Source organism: Dermacentor variabilis, chromosome 2, assembly GCF_050947875.1.
Source record: "Dermacentor variabilis isolate Ectoservices chromosome 2, ASM5094787v1, whole genome shotgun sequence".
NCBI classification, from domain to species: Eukaryota; Metazoa; Arthropoda; class Arachnida; order Ixodida; family Ixodidae; genus Dermacentor; species Dermacentor variabilis.
In genome coordinates this window covers 130,159,362-130,166,916 of record NC_134569.1, presented here as the reverse complement: position 1 = coordinate 130,166,916, position 7,555 = coordinate 130,159,362, and the positions used below count along the sequence as shown (strand labels likewise).

At 45.6% G+C, this 7,555-nt stretch overlaps 1 protein-coding gene and 1 non-coding gene across 2 annotated transcripts in view; one reads left to right on the top strand and one right to left on the bottom strand.

Annotated features, from left to right (window-relative positions):
• Window positions 1–1,581: 1,581 nt before the first annotated feature.
• On the bottom strand, window positions 1,582–1,704 carry LOC142573486 (U6atac minor spliceosomal RNA). Its single transcript, XR_012826340.1, has one exon. It is a non-coding gene; the product is annotated as a U6atac minor spliceosomal RNA (small nuclear RNA).
• A 354-nt stretch (window positions 1,705–2,058) lies between these two features.
• Window positions 2,059–7,555, top strand: part of LOC142572684 (5-hydroxytryptamine receptor-like) — an 84,825-nt gene continuing 79,328 nt past the window's right edge. Inside the window, exon 1 of the mRNA XM_075681982.1 lies at window positions 2,059–2,105. The gene's annotated coding sequence lies outside the window, so the exon portion shown is untranslated. The remainder of the gene's footprint in view (window positions 2,106–7,555) is intronic.

Genomic DNA, 7,555 nt, shown 5'->3' with positions numbered 1-7,555 from the left:
AATTGTTCCGTAAGAAGCGCAATATTTTGTACCACTAGCGGCCACTAACTCTCTTTCATCTCGTTACTGGACGTTGAACACTTCTGTATACGGCGGCTCACCTCTGTCTGCTTACACATCTAGCTGCGAAAAGGTCATTGTCGTTAGTTAAATACACGCTTGAGAACGATGTAATGTAGACGTGCGAAATAAATTTGAATTCACATCGCAGAGACAGCAGCAATGAAATGAGAAATCAGGTGCCGCATAATTATATACCAATGCAACTATACGAAAACTCCGCAGCGCAATTTCATATCGACTCTAAAGTGGAGGTGACATGCATGGCCGCGCCGATGCTTTTGACGTCGTTCACGATTGTGCTTATGTTGATGGAATAGGTCGCTACGTCTTTCAATGGGCTAGGCCCTCTGCTTTTCAACGCGTGATGGCACATTAATATATATATATATATATATATATATACACACACACATTTGTCCTTGCATCCCCCATGTTTGCAGCCGAGCCTGAGATCGGTGCGATGGTCAGAAAGAGGCGCTGTATGTGATGAAAGTTCGAATTTGAAGTTTGTCGTAGGCATGCCTGAAATACACACGCATATTGTTTCCTGGGCAAAACAAAAGTGGGTCTGTCACAGGGTCGCCATCTTTTGCTGTCTATTCTGGCTTGCTCAGTACGTGCGAGCCCTTGTTTTCCTCCTCTGTACATTGTTTACATGCTGATTAATATTGTTCATGCTAATTGTATTAATCTGCAGACGTTTCCAGTCAATCCTTCCTATACTTTGCCAGGCACTGTGCCTGCACGTTAGCCCCCAAGCCACTACGGAATTCTCTTTGTGTACTGGCAACAATTGCTTATTCACATATTTCAGAGGCGCTCCTCACATCATGGTGGGAAGTAGAGAGAGATAAACGGGATGCAACGGGCAGCGAGGTTAACCGGATTAAATTCTGGTTCGCTATCCCTGTACTGTGGAAAGGGTAAGGGGAAATGAGAGATGGAAAGCATAGAGGAGAAAACAGGCAAAGAAACGAAAAATAATAGGTTGGGAAGGTCGTGAGCGTCCGCGAGAATTGCAGTCTTTCCAATGGGCCACTGGAACATAAAATTGCTAAGTCTCTTCAATGTTTTGTGGTTTGACGACCGTATAGGTTGGCGCTCCAGGACCGTCTGCTCCGAAATCGGCGGGTCGTCAAGACACGCCAGCGCGGTCGCAAGCAACTGCCTGCGTGCGCTGTATCGGAGACAATGACAAAAGAACGTGCTAGATAGTCTCCTCGTCGCCGCAGTGGGGACCACTGCGGCGACCACTCCGCTCAGCACTATCCTCCCGTCCAATGCGGAAAGCAAACGACTTCGTAAATGCGACGGCAACACACAATCGGTAAAATACCGTGCCCTCGGGTTAAAAAGGATAAAATTGCAGACAGGGGTCCAGTCGATGTAGAGGTGGGTGCTGGAAACAAGGTGTGTTCCACAGTGATTGTAGGGCATCATATGCGAGTAGCCGAAGTTGCGCTGCTGCATCTCTTCTTGACAGCGGGATTGGCTCTTGCACGCCGACTTCATGAGCACATAAAAATGTGGTTAAGTGCCGCAAAGTAGGCGGCTGTGCCTTAACCGTATGTGTGTTGAAGCCCAGATGCCGTTCTGTCCTTATCAAGCGGAGTGCTAACCGTCTCTCCTTCAAAAAGAAAAAAAAGAACTGCCTACAACTAATGCACCCTGATTGCACCCACGTTTTCGAAACTACCTATGCTTTTTCCTTTCCTTTTTCCAAACCGAGTGATGCCTTAAAATACACGTTAAAATGTTTGGCAGCTGTAACTTACAGTTAGTCAAGCGGATAGTGAAGTCCAGCACTGAGAATAGTCAGCATAGCTCTAGACTGCTAATATCAGGCCACTAGTAAGAGCCATCTACGATGTACCTGTAGTATACATGCCTGGTTTTAAGTACGTCAAACGCTCGTGAATACAAGAACCCCCCCCCCCCCCCCCCCCCGAAATATGTGCCGCATTTTCTGACCTTTCCTTGTGAATCTTTTGTTGCAGGGCATGTCTGGTGCACTGCTTTGGAGGACTTTGGATAAATGTGACGTAAGTGTTACCCCCATTTCATTTGAAATGATACGTGTTTAATTGGAAGTTGATGGAAAATTCGTACAGAAGTAGGTTCGGCGGAGTTGCCGAAGTAGAAGGTATATTTTGAGCGCGCAAATTCCGATATCTAGAAATGCCCTCCGCACATCACAAACAAAATGTTTTAGCCAAGCTTCACTGTGCTTGAGTCGACGCCCACCGCAGAGTGAGCCAACAGTTGAGTTATTGAACCCTTTCTCGTTGCTCTTCGTCAACATTTGTGTGTGCCTACTAGTGCGTAAGCATTCATTGGAGAGTACCCCAGTAATATCTGTCTGTAGCGCTTAAAGTGTAATGCTTGTTTCAGAATAAAAATGCGTAATTTGCGAAGTTAAGACATGTGATCATTATAGCAGTGTAAGTGTAGTTGATTGGTAGGTTTGTAAGGGACAAGGAACAATTGAAACCAAACGACAAAAAAAATTATCAGAGAGGAAACCATTCTCGTCAGGCCGCCTTGAAATCTTACATTCCCGCATTACGGGTGTGTATGCAAAGAAGCTTGCTAAGCGGCTGCTGTGAATAAAAATAATAACTGAGTAGTACATGCGATAATAGTTTAATAATTATCAATGATTGGTGGCGTTCAAGAATTCTGGTAACGTCGTCCTACCCCCGTTAAGTTCGTAACAGAAAAAGAAGAGAAAATAAAATAAAAGAGATCCGGTGACCTCGCAATCGCTGCGTTAACAGTGTAACAACAACAACAACAACAACAACAACAACAACAACAAAAGAGAACGGATAAAACAGCTGTGCTGAAATAGGTTGTGATGGCATTCCGGCTCAGTTGATACGATCGCTTTGATGGGGCCATGAACCTACCTGGCAGGTCATATCCACACCGTTCAGTACACGGATTTCATTTCTTTGGCACTAGAAAAGCGATGAGTAGACGGGCATAACTAGGAAAAGCAAGTAAGCGAAAGCGAAGTAACAGTCGAGCCAAAGAATGCTTACGCATTAGTGGACAATTCTCAGAATTTCTGCAACATTTCTTTTTCTTCTCGTGGGACTCGTCTTTGTCTACGAGATGGAAAACATTGCGCAATATTGCCATATTAAGGCTAGCTTCCGAGTACGTAGGCAATGCAAGAAATGCAAACTCGGACGCTAGGAACGCAACCATTTTGTTTAGGCTGCAGCTGTATGTGGAGTAATGAGCCCAGCAGCGGCAATATACAGACGCAGACGTATATGTGTTATATGTATGCAACGTGTCCCAACTGTCACGCACAAGATGTAGAAACATGTAAATGACACGTAGCTGTACAGAACCAAGGTAATTTTGTTTGCCGTCGCTTGGAGATACTCAGATTATTATTTTTTTTTGCATTCAGCGTAACTACATAATTAGTCTTAATTAATTAATCAAGTTCTCAAACAATATTAGAGGAAAAGTGTTAATTATAAAATTGTATAGCAACAGGAAAAACTCCCGGTACAGTTTTTTGTTGCTCAATAACTGCTACATAAAAGTGGTTTTCCGAGCATGAAAGAAACCCGAGAATACTTACGCAATTGCCGCTCGATTGGCCGCTCGAGGCATTTTGCGTGAAGTCCATCTCTACTGGTGTACAGAAAAACGTGACAGATTCTGGGATCGAACCTCTCTCCACATACATAGCAGCCCAATCCTCCATTTATTAGGCCGCGATCACAAGCATGCTTCTTTCGTGCCAAATGCGCTCTCTGAAACGTCTGGTGCATGCGCCTGCGCCGGTACTTTGCATCGTTTCCCTGGTGAAATTTAGCGCTTTGAGACGCTGTGCTAGAATGCACTGTCTGCGGGATTGGTCGACATTTCTGCTGGACACGCCCAAAATGGCTCCAATTTGCCTATTACGCTATCGCGTAAATTAAACGCACTCTCTGGCGTGGTGCCACATGCCGTGGGAATACCTACAGGACAATGCATGCATGTAAACGTCGACGTGCTCTTGGGGGAGTAGACTTCTTCGGCCGTAGCGAAGCACCTCTACCGTTCAAACGCACTACTATAACTACGTCTTGCTCTATAACATTATCAGGCAATAATAGGTAATACAGGCGTTCTATTAACCATAGGAGTGCTACGTACAGCACGCGTTCTATAGTATACGTTCGGCAATGCCATAAGCATGTACACGCCTTAAGCAAACTATGTATATATTATGACAATTAGTAAACGTATTAATGTTATTGCAATGGTTGTTAATATTGATGCTATGTACGAGGTACTGATCAAGATAAATGTTTTTTTCGGAATGTAATAGCATATTAGGCCGGAAAGGCTTTGCGCAGGAGATATCGATCAGGCCAAGTAGGCGCTGCAGGCGCTAAAAATGGCGCTTTAGAAATAACCAGCAATTAGGTTTTTTTTTCTCCAGATAAGTATACCGCGACTCTAAGCGGATCGCGTATCCCCGCATCGCACGCATGACGGTAACCCCCTGATGAAGGCATTCAGTGACGAGCGCCAATTCGGTTAAGCGCGCCCGAGTCCACCGCACGTACAACGCTCGCGGTCCGGGGGCCTTAAACCTCTCTCACAGTTCGTGTTATACCCGCAAAAAATTTGCGCAAGCCTGCACATCTGAGGGAGACCACGTTAAACGAACGCCTGGCCGGAACTCCGAGTTCCTCGTGCGCGTAAAGTTATAAGCGCCGGCGGCTTCCACGATGCCCATCGCTGCTTCCGCGTTGCTTGATGCGGCAGCGTCTCACGTATAGCAACGGACGACGGTTCCCGTTAGCGCAGCCCTCCGTATTCGGCTGCAGCATCGCTCACCCGAATGCCGAGATTGGGAAATTCCTTTTATCTCCTTGCTTTCGTCCGATTCCCTGCTATACAAGTACAGCTGCGTCGTGGCGGTCGTTCGTCGAAATAGCGGGCGACGGTGGTGCAAATGAGCGGAGCGTGAAATGCCGAAAAGGCATTACAGGCCTGGACCCTGCAGGCTGACGGTGATTCGGGGCCTCGGGAGCTTTGGGTCGCCGGCGACGCTTGAGTGTCGGGCACGCGCGCTTCGGTGCTGGACTCCTCTAAGTTTTTCCCCTCCACCGAAGACGGTTCTTGCGCGGGGGATTTATCGTACACGCAATAAGCGTGGAGCGAAGAACGGCACTCCCCGTTGAGCCACGAAAACACCACTATTACAACGCTGTTCCGATATGCGTTTGACGGATTTGCGCCGGCGTTCTAAATATTTGAAAGTTCACTGCGCTGTTACATCTTATATTTGTTCTTTTTTTTTTCTTTTTCACTTGTAGCCATGCTCGAACGAACGTCCTCCGCCGCGGTAGCTTAGTGGCGATGTCGTTGAGCTGTCGAGCTCGAGGTCGTGGGTTTGATCCCGGCCGCGGCAACAGCATTTCGAAGGGGGCGGGGTGGGCGGGTGCGCGAAATGCAGAAGCGCTCGTCCATACTTATAAATTTAAGTGCTCGTTAACGAAACCCCAGGGGGTGAAAATTAACCCGTAGTTCCCCACGTGTCTCATAAACAGATCGCCCTTGTGGCGTTTTAAACCTTAGAATTTATTTAACTTATTTACTCGAACGAAAGTTGACCACCACACATATACAGTACTGGTTGCAGTGCTAAAACAGCACAGAGCGATCGAAAACAGATATAAACAAAACGAAATGCGCTACTGGGCCTCGGTCTACAGTGGAACTTCAATTACATGTTCGCATCCGTTCGTGATACGCTTTCTGTGGTTGTTGTATTGCACCGCTTTATTATTTTTATTTTTTTCGTTACTGCTATTTGGAAATAAATATAGCTGTTATCGGTGCAAGGTGCACAACCTGTTTCGTTGCGAGATAATGCAATAAAAAAGAAAGAAATGACGGGCGTTCCGGACGACACCGCTCCGTATCTCGCGCGAAGTCACTCCTGATATAATCTATGGGCAAGTGAGCTTAGCGAATATACATAACCGGCTACATTCTTTTTAATGTGAAAAAGTTGTTTCGCGAGAAACACGGTGCTTGCGTACGTGTCAGGACGTTTTTTTTTCTCTTAAAATATTAAAGAAGAGACTCTTTTCCGGAACGGAAATGAAACTAGCGTTTATTTCCCTGTAGGGACAGCCATTATTTTTCGTCCTTAAAAAATTCTGGTCGCGTTCGAATGGGAGTTATAAAAAACAGCCACTGTGATGGAGGAATTGTGGAAGTTCTCGCTCGGCCCATTAAAATGTGCGCGGTTCTTGTCATTTCTTCTTAGTCCTTTTTTTTTTGTCTTGGTTTTGTGTTAAGCACGACCTTCGCGTGTGCGTCGGCAGTGTGCAAATTGATTTCCACACGTTCGTTCCCTCCACGCTGTTTCGTTTCTCGCTTCGCTTAGAACTGCCAGCCGTTCCAGGTTTCGCTAATGCTGTTCGTGTTGTCTTTTACATTTTTCTTACGACACGAATAATTTTGCTACGTGACTAAGTGTTGTTTGACTCTTCTATCGTCTCTTTTTTTATTATTCTCTTCGTCACTCTTCATTTGATACATAGTCTCGAACCACGGTTCCTAAAGGTTGGAATTTTGTGACCGAAGTTTGCCACACCCATGCACCAACTACGCTGGTAGCTAGATCTAGGCGACTATTGGGAGCATGTTAGAATATGTTTTGGTGCGCAGACGCGGGTACAAGAAGAGGGAAACGGACAACACAAACGCAGACTATCAAGTAACAGGTCCAGCAGTGGTGGAAAAGAACGTACGTAGAAAAGTTATCTGCTCATGCTCAGGAATCGAGTTGTAGGATTATGCAGGCAAGTGGGAGACGAAAAAGGGTAGGTGCTGAGAGTACTAGAAATCAAATCTTTCAATAACAAAATGTACGAACAGTTCTTCCCTCCTGGTTGCATAGTTTCAAAGACGCCGCTTCAAAGTCGCCATAGTTTCAAAGGTGGCAGTCTGAAAAAAAAAAACATCAGGAAAGAAAGCCAGTCTATAGTTTGAATGGAGTCAGTAACCGAACAATCGTATTTTTCTGGTCAGTTTGCAGACAGTCGTGACTGAAATACCTGAGATCGCCTTCCACTTTTTTCTTATTGCACACTGTTGCAGTGATTTAGGCTGTGCGTTTGCCTGCAATGAATGCACTGCATATTTATCGGCTTTAGCAACGTCAGCGTCAGCGTCAGCGGAAACGTCAGCGGAAAACAAAGTGTGGGTCAGTGTCTTCACTTATTCGTCTTTTACTGCGAGCGGAGTAATTTGAGAATCATGGCCGATAGCAAAGAAGTAAATGCCGTAAAAAGAGTGCTGTTACTTTTACTGTTCTGCGCAAATTGCATCCGTAAGTGCATGACTGCTTTCTATCATAAATGTACTTGCAGCTTGGCGTATTTGAATGGATGTTAAAAGTGTCGGAAAAGAAGTTTATTATTTGACAACTTGCCGGGGTTGTTTGCTCACGCAGAAGCAT